Source organism: Trachemys scripta, chromosome 19 (assembly GCF_013100865.1).
Source record: "Trachemys scripta elegans isolate TJP31775 chromosome 19, CAS_Tse_1.0, whole genome shotgun sequence".
Taxonomy (NCBI): Eukaryota; Metazoa; Chordata; order Testudines; family Emydidae; genus Trachemys; species Trachemys scripta.
The window spans coordinates 6326604-6350952 of NC_048316.1; the positions used below are offsets into that span (position 1 = coordinate 6326604).

The window sequence follows — 24349 nt, forward strand, 5'->3', positions numbered from 1 at the left end:
GTTAGCCTCCATGCCATGCAGCTCCCAGGAAGCAACTGGCATGTCCCCCCTCCAGTTCCTATGCCTGGGGCAGCCAGGGGCACCGCACGCTGCCCCTGCCTCAAGCGCCACTCCCGCAGCTCCTATTGGCTGAGAACCACAGCCAATAGGAGCTGGGGAGGTGGCGCCTGTGGATGGGGAAGTGCAGAGCCACCGGGCCGCACCTCTGCATAGGAGCCAAAGTGGGGACATGCCGGCTGCTTCCAGGAGCTGCTTGAGGTAAGCGCTGCCCGGAGCCTGCACTCCTGAACCCCTCTTGGGCCCCAACCCCCTGCCCCAGCCCTTATCCCCCTCCCACCCTCCAAACCCCTCAATCCCAGCCCGGAGCACCCTCCTGCACCCCAAATCCTTCATCTCCAGCCCCACCTCAGAGCCCACACCCCCAGACAGAACCCTAACATAACATAAGAACGGCCATACTGGGTCAGACCAAATGTCCATCCAGCCCAGTATCCTGTCTGCCGACAGTGGCCAATGCCAGGTGCCCCAGAGGGAGTGAACCTAACAGGTAATGATCAAGTGATCTCTCTTTTGCCATCCATTTCCACCCTCTGACAAACAGAAGCTAGGGCGGGGTAGGCAACCTATGGCACGTGTGCCAAAGGCGGCACGCGAGCTGATTTTCAGTGGCACTCATACTGCCTGGGTCCTGGCCAGTCCACCGGTCCCGGGGGCTCTGCATTTTAATTTAATTTTAAATGAAGCTTCTTAAACATTTTAAAAACCTTATTTACTTTACATACAACAATAATTTAGTTAAATATTATAGACTTATAGAAAGAGACCTTCTAAAAATGTTAAAATATATTACTGGCACGCGAAATCTTAAATTAGAGTGAATAAATGAAGACTCGGCACACCACTTCTGAAAGGTTGCTGACCCCTGGGCTAGGGACATCACACTCCTCACTCTCCCCCGCACGCCCGAACTCCCTGCCCCAGCCCTGATCCCCCTCCCACCCTCCAAACCCTCGGTCCCAGCCCGGAGCACTCTCCTACATCCCAAACCCCTCATCCCAAACTAGCCCCACCCCAGAGTCTGCACCTCCAGCAAGAGCCCTCACCCCCCCGTGCACCCAACCCCCTGCCCCAGCCCAGAGCCCCCTCTTGCACCCCAAACCTCTCATCCCTGGCCCCACCCCAGAGCTCTCATGCCTTCTCACATCCCAACCCACTGCCTCAGCTGGGAGTCCCCTCCCACACTTTGAACTCCTCATTTCTGGCTCCACCCCAGAGCCCGCACCCCCAGGCGGAGCCCTCACCCCCTCCTGCACCCCACCCCCATGAGCCAGCCCAGTGAAAATAAGCGAGTAAGTGAGGGTAGTGAGAGCGAGCGACAGAGGGATGGAGTGAGCGGGGGCGGGGCCTCGGAGGAGGGGCGGGACAGGGAGCAGGGCAAGGGTGTTTGGTTTTGTGTGAGTAGAAAGTTGGCAACCCTACAGAGGAGTATTACTATGCCTGTTCACTTAATCTCTCTGCCTCAGATGTAATTTCCTCAAGGCCACACAGTCTGGAACTAGAACCGAGGACTCCTATGACTGCGGGTATGTCTATACTGCAATTAGACACCCATAGCTGGCCTGTGCCAACTGACTTGGGCTCACGGGGCTCAGTCTAAGGGGCTATTTCCTTGCAGTGTAGACATTTTGGGCTCAAGCTGCAACTGGGTTCTAGACAGGGCCGGCTCTAACTTTTTTGCCGCCCCAGGCAAAAAAGAAGAGCGCCGCCCTGCCGTAACACCCCCCCCCAAGGTTTTGGGCTGCCCAAACCTCCGCCCCCCGAGGGGCGGGCCGCCCAAACCCCCGGGCCGCCCAACCCCCCCGCACCTCCCGAGCGCCGGGCCAGGCCGCCAACCCCCCCCGCCAAGCGCTGGGTCGCCGAAACCCCTGGAGCGCCGCACTGGGCCGGCCAAACCCCCGCCCCCAGCGCCTCGCCGGGCTGCCCAAACCCCCGGAACGCCGGGCCAGGCCGGGCCGCTCAAATGCCCCCCAAGCGCCGCGCCGGGCCTCTGAACGCCCCCCCCCCAGCGCCGGGCCAGCCAAATCCCCGCCCCCTCGAGCACCGGGCCGGGCTGCCCAACCCCCTGGAGTGCCGCCGAACCCCTGCCCCCCCGAGTGCCGGGCCGGGCTGCCCAAACCCCTGGCGTGCCGGGCCGCTCAAACCCCTGCCCCCCCAAGCACTGCACCCCCTTCCCCCAGCGCCGGGCCGCCGAAACCCATGAGCGCCGCGCCGGGCCGGTCAAAACCCCGCCCCCCCGAGCGTCGCCTCCCCCCCCAGCGCCGTGCCACGCTGCCAAAACACCCCCCCGCGCTGCCTGGCCAAAACAAAACAAAAATAAAAAGACACCACGAGCGCCTCCCACCACCCCAATATTGGCCACCCCTTCTAAGGTGCCGCCCCAAGCACGTGGTTGGTCAGCTGGTGCCTGGAGCCGGCCCTGGCTCTAGAACCCTGTGAGGTGGGAAGGTCCCAGAGCTCAAGCTGCAGCCCAACCCCAGAAGCCTCTACTGCAATGAAACAGCCCGAGACCCTGGAGCCAGAGTCAGCTGGCACGGGCAGACACAGGTTTTTATTTGCACTGTAGACATACCCTTTCCTGTGCCTTAATTCCACAACCAACCTTCCTGCAGCTGCCCTTTTCCTTGTTTGCCCTGTGGGGGAACTATTAACAAGATTGTTTTGCAGGAGGGATAACCTGTAAATGGGATTATCTCCAAACAAGATTACCCACTAAAATAGCAAACCCTGTGATGAGATTCCTGGGAGAAAACCAAAGAGATAATCGAGAAACAGCAGAGATCTTCAGTTAGGAGGGTGATACCACTCACATTTAACAGCTAGGTAGTGTGACAATAGTGAGATATTAGGGATCCGTTCTGTGAAGGAGCATGTGTTTCAACTCAGAAAAATATGAACCCAACCCTACTCCCATTGTAATCAATGAGAGTTTTGCTATTGATTAAATAGGTGCAAGAGTGGACTAGAAGAGGTAAGCCAATGCCCATTCAGTGGCATTATAAAGAACCTCTTTCTAGCTTTTATCCTGGGATTTCACACTCCCAAAAGTTTATAAATTTTGGCTTATTTTCGCTATTATTTTTTAGCAAGCTATAATAAGTATCACAAAAATACGTATAAGAACACAGCTAAAAATCCCTTCAAATGGGCTCCTTATTACTACCAAGAGGTTCCTTTGATTTAAATCATTCCAACCCTGAATAATTGAAATCACTCAGTTTGTGGTAGGTCTTATCCATAAAGCTAACCAAGTGCTTCAGCCTCCTTTCCTTAATGCTGTTTGCCATTTGCACCACAGGTCATATAGGATGGGATTTTCATAGCCACCTAGAGGATTTAAACACCCAGGGTGAAATCCTGTCTCTGTTGAAGCTAGCGGCAACACTCCTGTTGACTTCAATGGAAAGAATATTTCATCCCCAATTCCCATGAATGTCAATGGGAGTTGGAAAAAGTGGGAGGGATAGCTCAGTGGTTTGAGCATTGGCCTACTAAATCCAGGGTTGTGAGTTCAATCCTTGAGGGGGCCACTTAGGGAACCGGGGGAAAATCAGTACTTGGTCCTGCTAGTGAAGGCAGGAGGCTGGACTTGATGACCTTTCAAGGTCCCTTCCAGTTCTAGGAGATAAGATATCTCTATTTATTTATTAAAGAGTCCTGTGGCACCTTATAGACTAACAGACGTATTGGAGCATAAACTTTCGTGGGTGAATACCCACTTCGTCAGACGCATGCCACCCACGAAAGCTTATGCTCCAATACGTCTTTTAGTCTATAAGGTGCCACTGGACTCTTTGCAATGGACTCTTTGCTTTTTACAGATCCAGACTAACACGGCTACTCCTCTGATAATGGGAGTTGGGTGTCCAAATCTCTGTACTGTAGTGCTCAATGGTCTGTCATTGTCTGAAGAGGGAGAAAGTTTAAATGAAAAGAAAGATAGAGGGGGGAGAGGAGTGCAGGGAGGGGGAGGAGAGGTAAGCATGGGCCAAGTTTACCTTGTGCTTTTTTAAAAGGGCTTCACTTTATTTGAATACTGTGGAACCTGCATTGAAGGCCCCTTTTTGAGTAAACAATCACTTTAAAGTCTTCCCCAGGCTCCCAGTACTCTCTCATTCGACCTTTAGTTAAAGAGCCAGCTCTGCTAGGCAACTGTTTCTAGCTGTTCCCCTGGGTTGTGGCTTAGGAGAAATTTTACTTTGTGTACGTTTTGTTTTGTTGCATGGAAACCTGGCTTTTAACAGCCATTTTTTTCTAACAGGTGCTTGCCAGAGAGGACATCGCTGAACTGGGATCCTTGCTGACAAGTGGTTTGAAAGTTGGGCCATGTTTTGTAATCAGATCCTGGAGGCCACGGGGAAAGTTCTCATTTAGTCATTTGGAGGACTCACCCCTGTGTTCACAGAGGGATTGAGTTCACTGAGATACACAGAGCAGTCATTTTACTGCAAGAACAAAGAGCAAGACAGAAAGGAACCTGGAACCAAACACTGGGGCTCCTCAGCTCGTTTAATCTTCTTTTCTCTGCCTTGCCCCCAAAACAGACTTCTTCATTCTTGTTCCTCCCAAGATCTCCATGAATTTCCCATCCTAGCTTCTCCTGCCCCAGTCGAGTGAGCCAATGCAGTATGCGGATCACTTTCATAATCACTGCTGCATTTGAGCTCCCCCAATCTGCTGGGCTCAAATCACAAGGATTAATTGGTCCTGATTTAATGCACTCTTTGAACTAATTTTCTCTACCTTTCCCAGTATGCACTGCTCTTCTGCCCAAAATGTTCACAATAGGGAACAAAAGTAACTAAGCTCATATACCATGGGACCTGGTGTCTAATGATTCCCACAGCTCCTCTTGCAACAACAGCTCTTTGCACTCCTCATTTAACCAGTTCTTTATTCATTCCCATGTTGTACCCTCAGCCCTAGGGCTCACAGGGCAGTTTAAACAACAGTCTACCAGGTGGAGCACTAGCAAAGGCTTTGATAAACATCTACGCACATTATGTAGCATTCGCGGCAACTTCTTTTGGAACTGCCTTTTAAATGTCCACATGGCTAGCTAGGCAGCAGTTTTTCCTTCTTAGCTTTGAGTTGTTTTCCATTGCCAGAACCAGATGATCCATTACCCGTGGCCACCCATGGAATGGGATGCAAGAAGCCAGATGTTCTTCAAAATCTCTTTCACCACCATCCTAGCTGCAGCCCTAGTGAAGTTTCCCTGCACCAAAACTGGCTCTTGGGGAACAGGAATCAGCCCTTAGTGAATCCATTAATGTTACTGTCTGTTACAATAAAATGAAAGCATTTATTTTCTGAGTCTCCCTTAGTTAGCCCTTTCTTGTATCACAAAGGCTCTATGGGCCTTGTTTGATTATTAATGAATGGACACTGTAATAAACCCCTCAAATTGTGCACTGGATTCTTCTTATCTGAACACTGAGTGAAATATTTTTGCTTTATAAATCTGGTTGTGTTGATGTCTAGATCCTGGAATCTGCAGCAGCACGAAAGCTACATTGCAGTTGCAGCAATAAAATAAGACATGGTCTATTTGGAGGAACAGCGCTCTCGTCAATAATTCCAGCATGTTTTGTAACAGCTTCCCTATGATGGCTGTGGCCATTTCCTGAAACTGCATTCTGTCAAGGAGTAAAAACTGCTCTGTAGGAAACTGACATGCAACTTGATAAGCGGATTCTCCTTTGTATTTGGAGGTATTTCCCATGGGCACACTTTACTGCAGGACGGATGCATTTGACATCATGGAAATTTCAGTAGCTAGGCTGAATCCTCAAAGTGGATCCTAAACTCTCTGCATCTCCACGGTACCCGTTGTTTATCTGTTAGTTGTTCAATGAGGCAATGATCCCCCTGAGGAAAAGCCCCTTAAAAGGGAAAAAATATTTAGTATTAACGTCTACTCATCAGCTGCTTCGTGAGTTTGAATTTATGCCACTGAAATGGTAATACAAAGGTAATTTAGTTAGCATAAAACACAGAAATATATAGCACAGGGTCTGATCATGATGATGATAATGCCACTTATCACTTGGGATTCACTTTGCTGTATCCAGCATCATTATTACATTTACAGTAATTGTGTGTGGGAGGGAAGGTGAGACAGGCTTCTATATACCTGACTGTGGCTACCCTCACACCCTCTCCTTTAGTTTCCCTACATATGCTGAGGACAGGGCATAGTTACTGGGTCCAATCCCCAGATTTAGCTGACCTAAGCTCAATGCATAACCCGAGGTGATAGAAAAAGGGCTCTGTACATCAATTTTGCAATCTCCCAATATTTGGGGCTGCCAGCGGTTGGTTCAGCTCTCAGCACAAGTTTGATCAACCACCGGGCTGCTTTAATTTGTACCAGCTAACAGTTCCCAAGGAATCAGTAATCTGGTTGAGGATCACCAAAGCACAGCAGCACTCTGGTCATGCTCCCTATAGTGGGCATAGGGAGGGGCAGAAGAGGGAGCATAGAGCCAGCTATATTGGCTTTATGCCACACGGAGATTCCCCTATGATGAGAAAATATCCATTTATCCAGCTAGGGCAGCTTTACAGACCCTTTGCACAGCTGGAGTGGGGCAAAGGAGCTCTTCTAGAGGCAAAGATCTGGCCAACTGAGTTTAAAAGTATAGGGCAAAATGCTGGCTAAGGATACACACATGAATATGAAGGAAAAACAGAGCAAGACCCCGATGCATAATCATCAGTACACGGAAGAAGTGCCTGGCCACAATTCTGATTGCAGAGAAACACACAAAAAGACTGTTCCACAGGGACTTTCCAGCACAGTTTGAACAAATGGAAAATGGAAAGGGGTGAAAAAGAGGAAGGGCAAAGCACAAGTGAGCAGGACCAGCTTGGGCAATCCCCTATGTTTCAAAGGGAAAAATGGACAAATGTATAAAAAATACAGAACAAAGCTTGGTTTAACAGGCACCCTCTGTTATTTTGTGGTACAAAATAATACACACTGCAGAATCATACATTTGTATCACAGTATGGGCTCTTTGAAAAACTATGTGACTTAGTGGACAAGGCACTAGATTGGGACTCATAAGACCTGGGTCCTGGTCTGTCACTAGCCCACTGGGTGACCTTGCCCAAGACCCTTCATGTCTCTGTCCCTCCATTTCCCCATCTGTAAAATGGAGGTAACAACACTAACCTTCTTTGTAAAGTGCTTAGAGATTTACTCATGAAAGGCACTATACATGAACTTTTGGGTGGCATTATATAACTGAAGTATGGGATGCTGACTACATTGATTTAATGTGTGGGGAAGGTTATTAGATGATGAATGAGGGTTGCCCCCTGAAATAAAAGCTGCTTGGTCTAGGTCTGCCAGGAATTGCAACTGTATGTATTAGGACCACTTGAGCACGTGGAGGTAGAGCAATATGCACTGTCCCCATGTACCTTATTTAATCTCAAACTAGGAATAAGATGTATAAGGGGAGATGCATATCTACAGGAGTATTTTACATGTACTTACTGGTAATTCATTTGCCCGTTAAGATACTAGGATGAGGCCTACAGGAATACTACTGTCCTTCAGTTGTCTTTATTCTCCATGTTATCTTGTGGTTGGGGAATGGATCTCCAAAGCCATACCCACTGCCTTCTTCATGCAGCAGACTTTAGGCTACTGTCAACCAAAATCGTGCATCTCTTTACACTGCTTTCACATCTATTTGGGAAAAAGGCACCTTTTCTCATTTGTTTATACTACTTTGCATATTTATATAGTGCCTTTCTTCAAAGGATCACAGAGTGGCTTATGGAGAGCCTCTCAACACCGCTGTGATTTTTTAAAATACATCTACGCTGCAACATGTATCCAGGTCCAAGCTAGCATGCCTATAGGCATGTGCTACCCAAACCTGCCTCTGAGAGTCCACATTGCTGAGCTGTGCATGACCCAGACTCCGTACACCCACATCCACACTGATGCTGCAGCTACACCTTTGGTGCTAGGATCCATTTCCCAGATGTACCCATTTAACAGGTGAGTAAATTCAAGTACAGAGCAGGTAAGTGACTCCCTGTTACATGTCAGGGAAAAGCTATGAATAGAACTCAGGAATCCTGATTCCCTGAGCTTCCTGCTCTTCCTATTAGATCATGCTATAACCCTCCTCACTAGCTTCTCCTCTCCCCGCACCTCACTTTCCTCCTTAAAGATCCTCTCTAAAGACTCCCTCCTGGCCACAATACTGTTGCTAATTTTCTGTTTTCCCATCTCAGAAAGTATTTAAAATAACTTTTTTGTTCCATAGCAATAAGCAAGCTGAAAGAAACCGTGGAACTTATGAATGTAATTAAGGAGATGGAGCTAGTTACTCCCACCCTTTCCTCCTCCTGTGCTCACTGAGTATTGACTATGAATTAAAAAAAAAAAAATCTAAAAAATGAATGTGATCTAGACAATTTGCTACCTGAGCTCCTCCTTGGAAACCAACAGCCATGATTTTAATTGCATTGTTAATAAGAGTTGGCAAAGAACAGCAAGCCTACAAAGCTCCAGCATAGGCAAAAGGTTCATGATCCCTTTGAATGGAGCTGGGGCTAATGTATGGTTCTGGGTTAAAATGCTGAAAAACTCAAAGTTTCATGTAGTTTTGAGGAAAGGCAAGTTAATGATTCTGGCAGAGTGAGGTTTTTGGGTGTGTTTCTTTTTTATTTGTTTTTTTCTTTTTTTGTTATTGGACCAAATGGGATGAGATTTCAAAGCAGATCAAAATCAAGGCTAACTTTTCCATCAATCCCCTTACAAGACCACTGAATTGCACACCTACCTTCACACAGACATAAACACAACAGACAGGAAATGTTACAGTCCTTGCTCTGTTTCAATACACACCATCAGAAGAGTCTGATGGTGGCCCACTGCAATGCCTGCAGATAGCAAGATTAGGGAGGAGGCTGCTGGAATTGGGAACTCCCATAGAAATCACTCTGGGGAGGATCCTAGTTCTTTAGCTGCTGTAAACTGGGATAGTTGTATGACTTAAATGGGACTACATCAATTTACACGTTTAGGATCTGACTTGGGATATTTACCACCACTATTGATGGTGGGGAATATGGTTCTGAATTTCTCATTTATAATAGATTTTTTTTTAACGTATGATCATGAAAGGAGCTCATGGACTCTATGACAATATATGCTACCCCAAGTGAAACTTTTCCCCCATAGTATATTAATAAATGTTATCCCTATATGAGGTGAAAATAAATATTTTCGTAAGCGAATAGATATATGTAGTAAATCTAAGTATATAGGAGTTTACTCAAAACATCTGATTTTGAATTAACCTTTTTCAAAGCTTTTGCTGAAAGATCTTTACAGGCAAATTCTGCCCTTAGTTTATTATAAATTATCTGCACTTCCACCTAACTTATATAAGAACATAAGAAAGGCCATACTGGGTCAGACCAAAGGTCCACTTAACCCAGTATCCTGTCTTCCGACAGTAGCCAATGCCAGGTACTTCTGAGGAAATGAACAGAACAGGTAATCATCAAGTGATCCATCCCCTGTTGCCCATTCTCAGCTTCTGGCAAACACAAACTAGGGACACCATCCCTCCCATTCTGGCTAATAGCCATTGATGAACCTATTCTCCCTGTTATATATAAACACAGATATGTATAAACATTTAATCAGTATATATAGATACCAAGAATACTCCCTGGAAATAAAACAATGCCACATTATGTTGTGCCAATTCAGATGCTATGTACAGGAATTGCAGAAAATTACATGCCAGGATAGGGAACTAACATTTTGTTAGATACTGTATTATATTAAAATTTGGCCTTAGTGTATTAGACATTAAAAATCATTAGAAATAACCAATCTACCCCTACTAGGGCTATTAACAAAATCTGAATAGGTCTGTAAACCTTTGCCAATAATTTCCTTGGCACTGAGCTTTTCCCAGAATTGTTTGTGTACAGTATCTCAGACAAAAGACACTGGCTATGAAACTGCTGGTTGGAAGAGATCAGACTAAGACTAAGTCCAAGCCTGACTGTGTTTTGACTGAAGTGTAACATTAACGTTTTTGCTTTATGGGTTTTTTAAACATGTTTTAGACAAGTTTTTAGGTGCAAATATAAATATGCATGAATACATAAGTACATGGATTAAATGAAATTATTGAAAATATAAACAGCAATAGGGAGGAGGTCATACACATTAAATAATCTACACATCCAATAATAGGACTGCACAAATTTGAGTGCACTTTCAGGTGGGACCTTTATTAGAGAGTTCATCTGCAGCTTCTGACCTTAAAGGCTATAAGCTAAGGAGGGTTCATCCACTCCTAAATTTCTGATGGAGAAAAGTTGAAGTGATAGGTGTACATAAAGAGGAGAGAGAAGTTCATATGCTATCATCCACTTGACTGGGTCATTAGCAGTTTTCGAGGGAGCTGGGGTTGGGCAGGGATCCCCTCCAAACCAGTGGAAGTCCCAGCATGATTTGCCATAGAAGTTAATGTTGCAGCCCTGCAAACTCAACCTGGGATCTGAAAGTAAAGCTGGGTTCTTTCTGTCTTATGCACTATCACTATTTAATAAAGATTTGCAACAGGAAATTGGTTAACAATTCTCAAGGTGTTGCATGAGCTAGAATAGAATCCAACTTGTTTTCCCACTGCTGTGGTGGCTTTGTAATGTAGATTGGTTAAAAAGTAATAAAATTTTATTTTTAACAGTAAGGTAAGCAGATAAGATTCTGAATATCACAAGAAGCAGGACTGTTGAATAATATGTAATTTTTCCCTAGCCATTTTTCTGATATTTCCCTTTTAAAGATCGATCTCAGTCTATTTCTAAAATCTTCCAGTTCCAGAATCCTCTCTCATCACCAAAATCTGGGTTCTTTACAGTCCCTGACTGCAAATGAAAGCAAGGATTGCCTCTTATCTGTATTTGTACATCCCCAGCACCATGAGGCCCCTAATTGGGGTTTTTGAGCACTAATAGAAATATATACTACCTCTATTACTAATCAGCCAGTGATACTTGATTGGCTATTAATAGTTCATTCAAATTCTCTTTCTAGTCCCTTTGCCAAATTTCTACTTTTTCTGCCATTCCTTAAATTACATATAAAATACTCGCCAACTCATGTTTAACTTATATACATCTTTAGACAGAAAGAAAGATAAAGAATTTAGTCAAATCATTTTAGATTGCCCTAAGTGTTGTATAACAAATTTTATTAATTTAAAATATTACTAAAGGTTACTTTTTCACTAAACCAAAACATAATAGCCCTGCTGAACACCTGGCAGGCAGGGACTCGGTTTTTCTCTAAATATTGTACAGGTTCAAGTACACCAACAATGTTCAATGAACAATCCTTAGCAGTACCTACTTATCTAGCATTTTCAGAGACATCTGTATTAGGTCTTTTCTGTGTAACAATTACAGTGAGAATGTTATCCTTTTCCAAGTATGCAGGAGTCAGAGAAACTCATTTAAAGTAAGAGAGAAGGAAGGAGGGATATATCATATACTCCAAGAGAGAATGATCTTTGTCAAACAAGAAGAGCAAAGACTTAATTTAATCCCCAAAGTATAACTCAGTTCACAAAAGAGATTATTTGCAAGTGACATTATTACATATTGTTTAGAAATATATGTTTTGTTGTAGAGTATTTTGTCAGCAGTTTTCCCTGTTTCTTAGAAAGTGATTAATTTTTGCATACAAATAGTATTGTTGTTTTATCTGAATGATTTCAACTTTACAAATTATATCCAAGTAAAATGCTGTATGAATCTTATGATGAGTTCAGTTGCTCCTAGACTCTGGGAAAAGCAGGTGATTATCACCAGACAGATATAAATACCATTCCCTAAGACAACGCAGAAAAAAGAAAAAGTTCTATGGCTCCATTTAATGTACAACAATAATGCACGAGTAGCAGAAAAGTACACATTGCTAAGGCTTCTATTTTTTGACTTCCAACTGAGTAATTTTAGGGGACTACAATTTCTAAAAACAACCAAAATAATAAACCGAGAGACCATCTCATATTCCAGAATCACACAACACTCTTAAATCACACTTTCAGATTATTCCCTGAAAGGGTATCTGAAGTTAGAAATATTTAATTTTTACAATGTCTCTTTTTAATTAAATGTCTGGCAATAGAAAAGAGAAGATAATTGGTACAGGGAAATAAGTGTATCCCCCAAACTAAGTTGGTTGAATTTTAGCTGGTAATTTGCTATCTAAACAATACTCTTTTTTCACAGCCCTATTTGATGATTTTCAAATTGCTTTTACACCTAATCTTTCTGTCATATAATTATATTTTTAAGACACCTGTCATCTGAGATAACACTATTTCTCTCAAAAAACCTTAGTCAATGCTCACTGAAATCAATCGATCCAATGGAAGTCAACTGACTTCAGTTGTCACTGAATCACATGCCCAGTTTTGGAGCCCCCTACTGAAATTGTCACTAACTGCATGCTCCTGGTGGTTCTTTTTAAGGTCAGTGAGAGCTGCAGGCGCTCAGCCTTATGACAATCAAGCCCTAGGAATAAAATTCTAAGCATATGCATAAACAGAATAATTCCATTTTACCATTAAGTTGTATAGCAATTGCTATCCATAACATCTGCAACATTAAACAATGGGTATCCAGATTAAAATTTGTAATGGGTTTTCAAATGTTACTTTATTAATTGTTTGCAATGATAATGGAATTAAGTTCATTATAATATGCAAGATATTTGATATAATAAATTAGACCCAAGTTCTGCAATCGGTCTAGCACAAAGCTTATTGCAGGATCAGGGCTTTTATCATTCGTGCAAGTATTGTAAATTCTACTTACTGACTTATTTCACCTATCTATCAAAAATGTTACTTATCTTTTTCTCATTTGCAACATGTTAAAGGGCAAGAAAGTAGATTTTGTGCCCAGGCACGCGTGTGCACGCACGCACACATGCACGCACACACACACACCTCTCTCTCTCCAGTACTTCATTCAATATATAGCTTTTGGCCCAAAACTCACTTACTCTGAATGTAAATAATCAGTGTATATTAGTTCTGTAAAAATGAAGCAGGTTAAGCTTAGATGTAATAACCTACTGAATAAGAATGATCCCAGATATGTTCCTGACCATATTTTAGGACAATCAAAGTAGAGAGGTTTTCTCAAATTTTGCACAAGCCCCACTGCATGCTGGGAACAGAAGATATGGAATTTAGTTATAGGTAGACTAACATTATGTGTTCCAAAAAGTTGCAAATTATTTGTTTAATGTTGAAACCCAGTGTATTAATTCTAGGCACCTGGAAATCTGAAATATAAAATAACCTTCAGGTAAATAACACTTTCAATTCCCTGCAACTTTTAAAATATTATGTAACTTTGGTGAAGATGAGAGACCTGCTGAATCAAAGATATTGCTAAGCCAAACAAGATCTAACAAACAAAAGAAGAAACTGTCATATCTGAGTCCGTTTATTTTTAACCCAATCCTAACCAAGCATAACACTAGAATGAAAATATTTGCACTTCTCTAGCACCTTTCATGCAAGGATCTCAAGGCATTTTATGAACACTATGTCTCACAACACCCCTGTGGGCAAGTATTATTGTAACTCTTTTACAGATGGGATGATTGAGCCATAGACAGGTGAAAAGGATTGCCCAAGATCATATGTAAGTGTGGCAGAGCAAGAAACAACCCAGTAATTGTTACCCCACTTCCCTGCTCTAACCACTTGACAACTCCACCTTTCAGTGCAAGACCTTCGGGGGGCAGGGCGGAGACAGCATTGCTGGTACACAATGGTTCCAAAGTTAATGTTTACACATTAATGTCTGCACAGATATTTTTAACCCTTGGACCTCAATTTTTGTGTGTCAGCAGCAATCACATGACTGCAAGAGTGTGAGTGAAGCCTGGGCGTTAAAAGCTAAAATATAGCTCTTCACTGTGTATGAAATCAAATACTATCTTGGTCTAAAGGGGAGTCTTCTAAGTCGGGAACTGGCAACTGACAAAAATTGTGTGTGGCACAATTGCTCCCTACTTGCAAATGTTTCATAGTGATACTACACTAAGTTGAATATTCTCATTTTATCAACCATCTTCTTTGAGCTCTACACAAAAGGCTTATAGTTCCTGTGCAAGTGAACAATGATTTTTCACAGCTTTACTAGCAATGTGCAATTCTCCGTAACACACTGATCTTATGTTAGAGTGCAACCTGCAAGACTCTGGCTTCCCAAGATCATAGGGTTTCTGGGAACGTAATAGTAAAAAACAGCCTCAGTCTAGAACCATGTGAAGCCTTGTAGACATGTTTGAAGCAGTTTTCAAAGGAACATAGAAATTGCCATATCAGATCAGCCTGAAGGTCCAGCTAGTTCAGTATTCTGTCTCGAACAGCAGTTAATACCAAATGGTTCAGAGGAAAGTGCAAGAAATTCCATAATGAAGAATTATGGAATAACCTGCTCACAGAGGAAGTTTCTTCTGAAGCCTAGTTAGCCAGGCCATAGCTACACTAGCAAATATGTTTCAAAATTCCAACCATTGTTTCAGCTAATATCTGACAGCTAAATTTTACTAGATTCCTATAATATGTTCACTTTTCTTTGGGGACTACAGCATACTTTTGACCTGGGTTACAGTATTAAGCACATTTCATTTTATATAATATATTATGTAAAAATTAGGCATTTGCTGTGTTGTAAAATGGATGTTATGTGTACACCTTAACTTTCAAATTGTCTATGTACAGACAGCAAAGAGAAACCATTTTGACAGTTTTTAAAATGCATAGAACTAACTTGTCCAGTTAGTAAGTGTTTAAATAAATAAATAAACAAATGAACAGGACAATGTTCTCCCTTTTTTCTTTTTAGGCTAATAGTATAACTTCATATTATTCATAATTTTTGTTGGGAGGTGAATCATAATTAAGCAACTAGACTAGGAACATTTCTAACAGGAACTGCTCCAAAGCTGCATTGTGAGTATGCACTTAGGGAGGAAGAACTTGTAATTAGACACTAGAACTAGGTTCTATCTGTTCAACTCCCTTTCCAAACCTCTCATATACTGAAGTAGGTTGCATAGCCCACATCTAACATAGCACAGAATTTAGTCGATAGTTCTCATACAATACTGAAAAAGGTAAAAATGAAATGGATTCCTCGTTGAGGAGTAGTCTATAATTCTGAAGGCATCTTTTCTAAAATCTCAGGATTTATGTAAATTTCCCTTTATGAATAGCATGTGAGAATGGAACAGACATATAAAGCAGGGCAAAGCAGTAGGAATGTGTGTCATCTAGTGTCACAGGTGCTTGAAATTATGGGAAAGAAATGTTCACTGGTTTGTTATTATATGGTTATAACAAATGATTCATGCCATATTTATTTAAGTCTAGCAATACAGGGAAGGAGATGGGACTTAACCCTAGGGAAAAATACCACTGAGAAGACTAAAAGGTGGTTTTCTATTTCTCAACAAGCTCAGAGCCTTGTTTAAAGACAAAATACCTTTTTGGACTTTAAATCTGCCAAGACACTTCTAGACATAGTCCAACTGGAAATGGGCAAGCTGTTTTGGCAATTAAAGCTGATGAAATTCCACAAGAGCACTTGGGCCTGAACTCTGCTTAACAGTACATGTTTTTAGCTTCTATATGCCATCTCTTTTTTGTATATTTAATACTGGGTGGTCTCCCCTTCATTCAACACAAATTTTAGGGTATCAAAATTACATTTTAATCTCAGTGTTTAAAAAAATCCCCATGTATATATCTATAAATAGTTATGAAACATACCCTTTAAGAAACCCTACTACTCAGAGGAGAGGCTGTTTTGACTGGAACATTGCAGTAGTTGTGTTTATAATTACACTTCAAACACTTTATCAACACCCAGTAAAGCAGACAATAAGCCTCTGAAGTAGTTAAATCTCATCACTAGTTTACAGATGGGAGAAATTAAGCATAAGAGAGATCAAGGCCGCAATCTTGTGGAATGTGGACCTCTAGGCACATGCCCAACTTTATACATGAGTAGTTCCATTGACTTCAGTGGGACTGTACCTGTCCATAGAGATAAACACCCATAAATGCTTTTAGGAATGAAGCATAAGCAAATTGCCTGAGGTTACACAACAGAACAATATTAGCACTGGGAATGTAACCCAAGAGTTGTGATGCTCAGTATTCTACTCTAGACACCTAAGTAACATTTCCTGTTTTGTTATTGGTAAGTTTGAGGGTTGAGTCCTGAACTTCAAACACAGGATGTAGGATTTTTCAAAACACATTTGAATAGTTATTATACAAACAAAAATAAACAAAGACATAGTTACCTAAGTTATTTCACATTATACTAACACACATCAACTAACTCATTCTCTTGAATCATAATCACCAAAACTATCCTTACTCTTAGTAACTACCAATAACCACCCAATTCTGAGGGGGTGGAGGGGTCACTTTTTTTTTTTTTTTTTTTTTAAACAAACACATTTCCTAGCATGCACTTCCTCACATACCTGGCAATTTAAATCCTGGAGAAGGAGACAATTACTGACCTACAGAGGAAAGTTTTGAAGCTACAAGGAGCAACTTATTTTCTTTGGTTTATTAAGCAATTGGTCTTATTTTTCTTTTTTAGCTTTATCAGTACACATACAGACAGGATTTTAAGCCACCTTTTTTCTGTGGGTTTTACTGGGTATATTTTAAAGAGTTTGTTTGGCCTTTATGGGCTTCATTATAACTAGTTAGGCAAGAAGAGAAATCCTCTCATGTGACTTACTTAATGTAATAAAGTACAGGAAAATGCATGTGGGACTGTTAATGGAAAAAGACTGGTGTATCTGTATACTTACTTTTGTGCCATTAGGAAAGCAGGTCTTGTTGCTAGGTCACTAAACTGGGATGCAGGAGATCACTTAATCTCTCTGTACCTTAATCCCCAGCTGTAAAATAAGAATAATACTTTTGTTCCCCATCCTTGCTTTTGCTTATTTAGATTAAACTCATTGGAGTAGGGACTATCTCTTACTATAGATTTGTGCAATTGAGTTCCAATCTGTTGGGGCTATGGGCATTGCTGCAATCCAAATAAAATCCTACAGGGATATCTGTGTTTGATTATATTAGATTATGTCACTGCTTGGTTTCTGAATCCCCATGGTAAACTAACAGAGAACTACTTCCAACTTCTTACTTAGTAGCTTTTTCTCCAAGATCCTGAAAGTGAATAGGTTTCTTATATCTTTAAAAATAAAAAAAACTCTCTATTGTCATGTCCTTTTCTTTCTTCAAACCCAACTTTCTTTTGGGGAGATAATTTATTCTCATGGTAAGTATGTTCACTTTATAATAAAAGGAATTGTTTTATTTGCAAGGGTACCTTTGCTTAGGCTAGGCTCAAAATTTAACTTTTTTTAAAAAGTTGTAGAAAGCAACAGAGGGTCCTGTGGCACCTTTGAGACTAACAGAAGTACTGGGAGCATAAGCTTTCGTGGGTCAGAACCTCACTTCTTCAGATGCAAGAAGTGAGGTTCTGAACCACGAAAGCTTATGCTCCCAGTACTTCTGTTAGTCTCAAAGGTGCCACAGGACCCTCTGTTGCTTTTTACAGATTCAGACTAACAGGGCTACCCCTTTGATACTTTAAAAAGTTGGTGACCCTTTACAAAACCTAAACTGCTGGAAAGGTTGTCCTGACAGGGAGACTGTTACCCTTGGATTTCAACATTTCCCCTACAGAATCATAGAAATGCAAGGCTGGAGAGACCTCCAGAAGCTAAGTCCAGCCCCTGTGATGAAGCAGGGCCAAATACACAAATGAAACGCTGCAGTATGGAGCCTGGGAACCAGAAAGTGAAACTGATCACTCTGCGTTTCATGGTTCCGAAGACAGAAATAAATTGCATAACTAGAAAACTTCACTTGGCCTGATCCCCGTTCTCCTCATCCCCTCCTTATCTCCCTCTCCCCGCATTGTTTTATGAGAGGCTAATTAAAGGGCTTTTGGGGGAGATGGGCTGGCTCTGTCTGGTGGACATGAATCCTGGGATGGTGCCGGGGATGGCTAGTGTAGTGCTAAAGCTCCCGCGCTTAAAACTACCAGGAGCGTTACACCACAAATAACGCTTCTTCCTCAACTCTGAGAGCCCCCCTCATGCTTACTCCCTTTGTGGCCCCCGCTTCCCGAACCCCAGTGCCGCTCACCTCCTCTCCCTCCCCGGCTCCCGCACTTGGCCTCTCACCGCTCGTGCTGCTTCACCCCACTTCCCACCCCGCCTCCCCCATTGCCCTTCTTACTGCCCCCCTCCTCCCAGGCCGCCTCAGGCTCCATCTCCTCAGTGCCCTTCTCACCCTCCTCAGCCGCTCTGGGCGCGGGGCGGGGCCGGGGGCCGGCCCAGGAGGCGGGGCGGGACCGGCAGCCGGGGTTTCCCGGCCGGGCCGCACGGGCGGGGCGGTTACCGCGCCCAGGCTGGCTCCGCTTCCCGATGGCTGCGGGGAGCTGAGCGGGGACCAAGCGCGCGAGGAGGAGTCGAGAGCCAGGAACCCCCCCCCCCCCCCGAGCCGCCGCCTCCCCGGGATCGGCCAGACGCAGCGCGGGTGGCTCCCCCAGCCCGGTGGGGACGCAGCTGGAGTGGGCAGGGGCCGCGGGCGGCGGACACAGCGGCCCCGTTAATGAGCAGCGGCCGGAGGGGCAGGTAAGGGCCTGGGGACCCCTTCCCGCGGAGACTCCCTCCTCGCTGGCTGCCGCTGCCCCACTCCCCAGAGTCCCCAGGACCCTTCTTCCTGGGTCTCCCCGCCCTTTTCACCCCCTTTTCTTCCTCTCCTGCTCTCTGCCCGCCCATCAATCCCTCTCCCTTCCCTCCCCTTCCCTAGCAGCCGCCCCGTGCCCCCAGCTTGTCCAGCGCCCACTAGCATAGAGAGATTGAAAATACCCCCCTTCAGCTTCCCTAGCAGCCCCTCTCTGTAGCTGCTGGAGGAGGAAGAGGTGGGGGTAGGAGTGGGAGAGAGTCTTTCTTTTGAAGGGTTTTTTAAGACAAGAAGGGAAGAGAACCCGGGGTTTTGCAGGGTTCCATTTTTAATTGCAATTAGGCTGGAGTGATTTACACTAGGCACAGTGCTGTTCTTTGTGTGTGTGTGCGCGCGTGTGTGCGTTAAGGTATAAAGGTGAGTTGGCAAAGAAACCGAGCCCTACAGAGGGAGTGTTGGGGGGGGGGGGGTCTCAAGAAAATGCTGTGGTGTGTGTCTGTGCTGTAATGGTGGAAAATTGAGGAGACAAGGGTGAGACAAACAGGGTAAGACTGCTCTTAGCAGCCCCTAGCCCAGAAAAGGGAACATCTGAGGCTTGGAGTGTGGGTTCACCCTGTTTTTTGTTGTGGGAGGAAGGGTGGGTATGGTCTGTAGTCTTGTTAAAAAACATAGCTAAGGGATTTATCTCGCTTGCATATTTGTTGTTCCTCCATCTGTTATGGTACTGCATATTTTTGTGTGCCTGTAAGTGTAATATCAAAGATCATGGAGGATGTTTGCTACAGCAGAATAAGGGAGTTTCTCCATGGAAGAAGTGTTAAAAATATTAAAAACAAACTCCCACCCCCCAAAATTCACAGTTTAGTTATGAAAAGGTTTTCAGTACATTTTTTTTACCCATTAAAGGTGTTTTCAAAGTAGCTTTTTAAATTTCAATTCTAAAACTGCATATAAAAATGAAAAAGGATGTACGGTCATGTGTATATTTTAAGTAATGAATATGAAATTAGGGAATAGGCAAGACTTTTTAAAAAAAAAATCTTGTCTAGAAAAGAGTCAGGATGACATAGAGGTTATTCCAAGATGTCAATTCATCACTTGTGAAGATTAGCTGAAATTTTAACAAATGTGGTTTTTCAATATTCTCTGAACAAGTCACTACTTGGGACTCATTTCAAATAAGGCATCCTTTCCATGATGTTAACTGCCACATTCTTAGGTATTGTCCACACACTAGAAACAAAGAGGAAAGAACATCTTTCAATAAAAGGAAGCTTTAAAAAAAAATCCAGCAAAATTGTTCTTACAGATAACTGACTGAACTCAAGGGGGAAGGGATTTAAAACTGAAAATGAAATGAGACACAACATTTTTCAGTTTGATCATTTCTGCACTTAGTCGTTGGAGGCTTATTCCACGTTTTGAAGCTTGTTTGTTGAGCACAAGGATGTGAATCAAGACAAAGTGCTGTCGATTTATATGTAAAATGTATGTGGAAAAAAAATAAGATTGCACTGAGATCTAAACTCTTCTTAAGTGCTATGCATCAGTCTTTTTAGATAAGAGTGAATTTTTGGGGAGCGAGGTGATAATAGTGCAGTTGTTTTTGGTGGCTGCAGCTTACCGAGGGTGTGTGTTTGATTTTCTTTTTGCTGTGAATGAATGGATCCTTCTGTGCCTGGGCCCAATAACTGCAACAAGATGGCGTTTGCAGCAAGGCAGCTCTCTCATTTTCAACTCCTCCTCATCATAGCTCTGCCAAACTAGATCTTATTCCTTGTATTTTGGATGTCTCTTGTTTTTTGCTTGCTTTCTCCTATTTTTTTGTGGTGGGTAGGGATTTGGGGGACTGGTAAAACAAACGTTTTTCTTCCTGTTTCAATTTTTGTAGGTTTTCCCCCAAATATATGGGAGGATAGACTAAGTGGGAGGAGTAAATAGTTTTATTGAAATTTTCACATAGGCTGTGACTGGATAAAACAATAACGTGATTTTGTTCTACTATCTAATGCCCGTTATAATGGCATTTAGGAACGTTTTTCTTTTTTCTATTTTAGCCACAAATAGACTTTAAATTTTTTTTCCATAATCCAGAATGTGTATATAAAATCCTGTATGAATGGCTTTGTAATGAATTGTCTGTATGAATTAGACTTGTTTTACCAGTCTAATAATAATAATCAGACCCCAAGTAGTCATTTTTGTGATACAAAGGAGAAGCTCCCTTCTGCTTGAAAATGTTCAGATGATTTGTGGAGGCTTTTAAAACTGCATTTGACCTGAAATAGTTGTCATACTTAGGTCATTATTCTTTCCATTATTGAGAGGTGGAAGAAAAAGGTTATTTAGATATTAAAACTTTTTTCTGTGGTTTATATGGTATACGTCATACTTTAAAATTACATTATACTTTTTTAAAATGTCATCTTGTATATTCCTGAAATGTATAATTTTCCTATTGGTAGTTTATGATGATTTTTATTTATACTGGTGTTAACCTTATTTCTAATTTAAACACCCTCAATAAAATAAACTCTCTAGTTAGTACTTAATAAAATAGATTTACTCCCAAGCATTGTCAAATGACTGTTAACAAGTTTAAAATACATATTACACTATTCTACAAATATTTTGCTGCTTTATAATATGTCTTTTGTGTTCAGATGACCTCTAAACTCTTGATAATGGATCAGGAGTTTTTAGTACTGCTCTATGGATTTATTTTTCTATAATCCATCATTTGCCATTGGTTATACTCTAAATAACCAATCTGTTTTATAGCTTACTTTTGTATTGGGCTTTTGTATTCCATTTTTGTGTTTTGTATTGGAAATGCACAATGTTAGCATTTTTCAAAATGAAGATAAATATTGAAGAAATGAACTACATCTATATAATTAGTTCAATAAATCATTTAAAGGACACTTCTTCAAGAACCTGTCAGTGTTAAGTTTCAGTTTTGAATATTTATTTTTTATGCCATTAAATTGAAACTAGCTTCACTAGTATTTTTAGTATTTCAGATTTTTCATGTTAAGAACAAGAACTTTATTTTTCAAGTAGGTTACTGTATTGGGCCACTAAGATCACTTGTATTTATTCCTGCTTAGTCTTTGTAGCTGCCAGGTCATTGTGTAGCAAGCATCCTTTCATGAAATCTTTGTTGGTGCCTCATGTTTAGAATCCACTGTAAATCCAGCTGGAACAGCTTTGAGGCCATACCCTCACTTTGAGGAAAATACTTGAAGATGGAATGTTAAACCTAATGAGAATTCACAATTTCTTAAAGTAAAAAAAGCTAGCAGTGTTTCCCACCATTTGAGTGCATAACCTTATCCAATTGTGAACATTTAGTAAAGCAATCTTAGTTTTCATTGTTCCAGTTTTTAAATTTATTTTCCTTGTTCGTGCATTAATATCCTTGGAAATTAGCAATTACTGTGGAATATGAAGAATAGTTTGACTTTTGGTTGTTGTATACCTAACATGTAAATGTGATTGCTTTGGAATATATTCATTAACAACAAATATATATATAATCTATTGTGTGTGTGAGACACCCTTCCCCCAAACCAAATAAGATGTTGCTGGCTGTTGTGTGTAAAACAACTTCCTGGTGTTCTAAAGGTTTAAATTAGGTCATGTAGGAAGCAACTAACTGATCTTCCTTAGCAGTTACGTTTTGAGTTATGATTTCTCAACCACAGTGTGAAATTAGAATGTAGGGATATAAACTATATATATAACTTTGCTGGAATTTGTGCTTTTTATGTAGTTCCTTTAAGAAGGGTTTTAAGTTAAGTCCCTTCAGAAAGCTGAGATCCAGAAATATATCCTTAACAAAGCAAGATAAATTATCTTTCTTTGTTAGGTTGATTCCCTGCAACTTCCAGGTTAAGGGTATAGAAGTATTAAGGAGGTGATGCATTTAATAATTGTTTATTCTTGTGATTGAAATTTGTATTTTGTTGCTTTCTGCTAAAATGACCGTAGGTAGGGTTTGGCTCATGTTGCAGGCTTTGAATTGGATTAAATTCTTACTGTCCATGGATTTTGGCTCTCGGCATTAGTGGATTGGTAATTGATATTCTCAATTTTAATATCCAGTTTTAGCCATATGGCATACCATGTGTTTTGAGACTCCCATTTAGCAACTAGTTTGTACTAACAAATGGAAATGAGAAATCATGTAGTCATATGGATAAATTACTATTAGACAAAACTTCTTAGGACTCTTTCTCTCTCTTCTCCTCTTCCCCCCCCCCCCCGCCCCCCATGCTTACACTGACTAATGCCAACATTTCTTGCCATAACATATTAGTGGTTGTGGTACGGAGACCGTTGATAACCCTGGAAGTGACTTGCTTGTGGTGGTTAGATTCTGTTACTTTGATGGTCAGGATAGGGTGGAGAGCAAGGGTGATTTTTAACCATAGCCTTAAGTGAAGGCTAAAAAATAGTTTATCAAATTGAAAATCTGGTTTTATTTCTTGGAACCAAAGTTTCAAATTAACTTAAAAAAAATTATATATGGATCAGTTTAATGTTGGATTACAATTTAATATATCTCCAAAGGGTATGTGGTGGATCTATGTTCATTTTTCAGCTTTCTCAGCTGAAATGTGTTTGGTTGTTTTTTTTTTATTGACCAAAAATATATACACAATCTGTACGTACTTGAGCCAATTGGTAGTTTAGCACAACATTAAAAGATTTTTAAAAGCTTTGAGCTGACTGTTAACTGTGTCTTTGATTACTTTTAAACATTTATGCATATTTTTAAATATATACATTTTTTGCTTGCATTGGGAAGCCTTCTAAGGTAATTCACATTACCATTAGATGCAAAAGTAGATTATTATATTTTTATTACAGCACTGTAAAAATCAAGGCCTTGTTCATTGTGGTTTTAAAGTAGACATAGAGGAAAGGTTAGTCTTGAAGAAAGACAGGCATTTGGATAGGACCATTTGAAAATTTATTGGTTTATGAAGGACAAATTTCTATTACCCATTTAAAAAAATAAAATCGGCATTGTGAACCTGAGGTAACACATGGTATATCCAAATTTTTTAATATTTGTATATGTAATTTGACCCTGGTGCTTATGACATTTTTTGAACTGCAGTATTGAAATTGGATTACTCTGATGTGAAAATATTTCAATTTTAAGAAAGAATTACTTTTATTTAGGTTGAAGACTCAGCTGGAAGTCTAGTATGTTAAACTTAAAGGGCACTGGTTGGTTGATTTCCCCCCCCCCCCCCCCGTGCCTTAAGTTCCTGTGCATTAAAGTCTTCGATGTTTAGCTAAAGGATAACCACATAGCCTACATTTTATAACCTGGGAACATCTTAAGACACACTGCCTATTTGCTATGCATTGCGTATATGCTCATTGTTTCCCATCCATATTGTAATTGGGGATCTCCTTAATCATTCTTCTATGTAAATCCTAGTAAAATTTCTGGAACTTCATAG

The 24349-nt window shown here is 41.6% G+C and overlaps 2 protein-coding genes across 6 annotated transcripts in view; one reads left to right on the plus strand and one right to left on the minus strand.

Annotated features, from left to right (window-relative positions):
- Positions 1–24349, minus strand: part of CALML6 (calmodulin like 6) — a 196199-nt gene that overhangs the window by 48057 nt on the left and 123793 nt on the right. The window contains exons 1-2 of one of the 5 annotated variants that reach the window (XM_034753027.1): positions 18474–18607; positions 16976–17065 (exon numbers count right to left, since the gene is read on the minus strand). The exons of 2 other annotated variants lie outside the window; for them this stretch is intronic. The gene's annotated coding sequence lies outside the window, so the exon portion shown is untranslated. Of the gene's footprint in view, positions 1–16975; positions 17066–17151; positions 17265–18326; positions 18346–18473; positions 18608–24349 lie in introns of those variants that run through there. 2 more of the 5 variants (XM_034753029.1, XM_034753028.1) reach the window with 2 other exon arrangements.
- The window catches only part of GNB1 (G protein subunit beta 1), an 83220-nt gene continuing 77431 nt past the window's right edge, over positions 18561–24349 (plus strand). The window contains exon 1 of the mRNA XM_034753026.1: positions 18561–18817. The gene's annotated coding sequence lies outside the window, so the exon portion shown is untranslated. The remainder of the gene's footprint in view (positions 18818–24349) is intronic.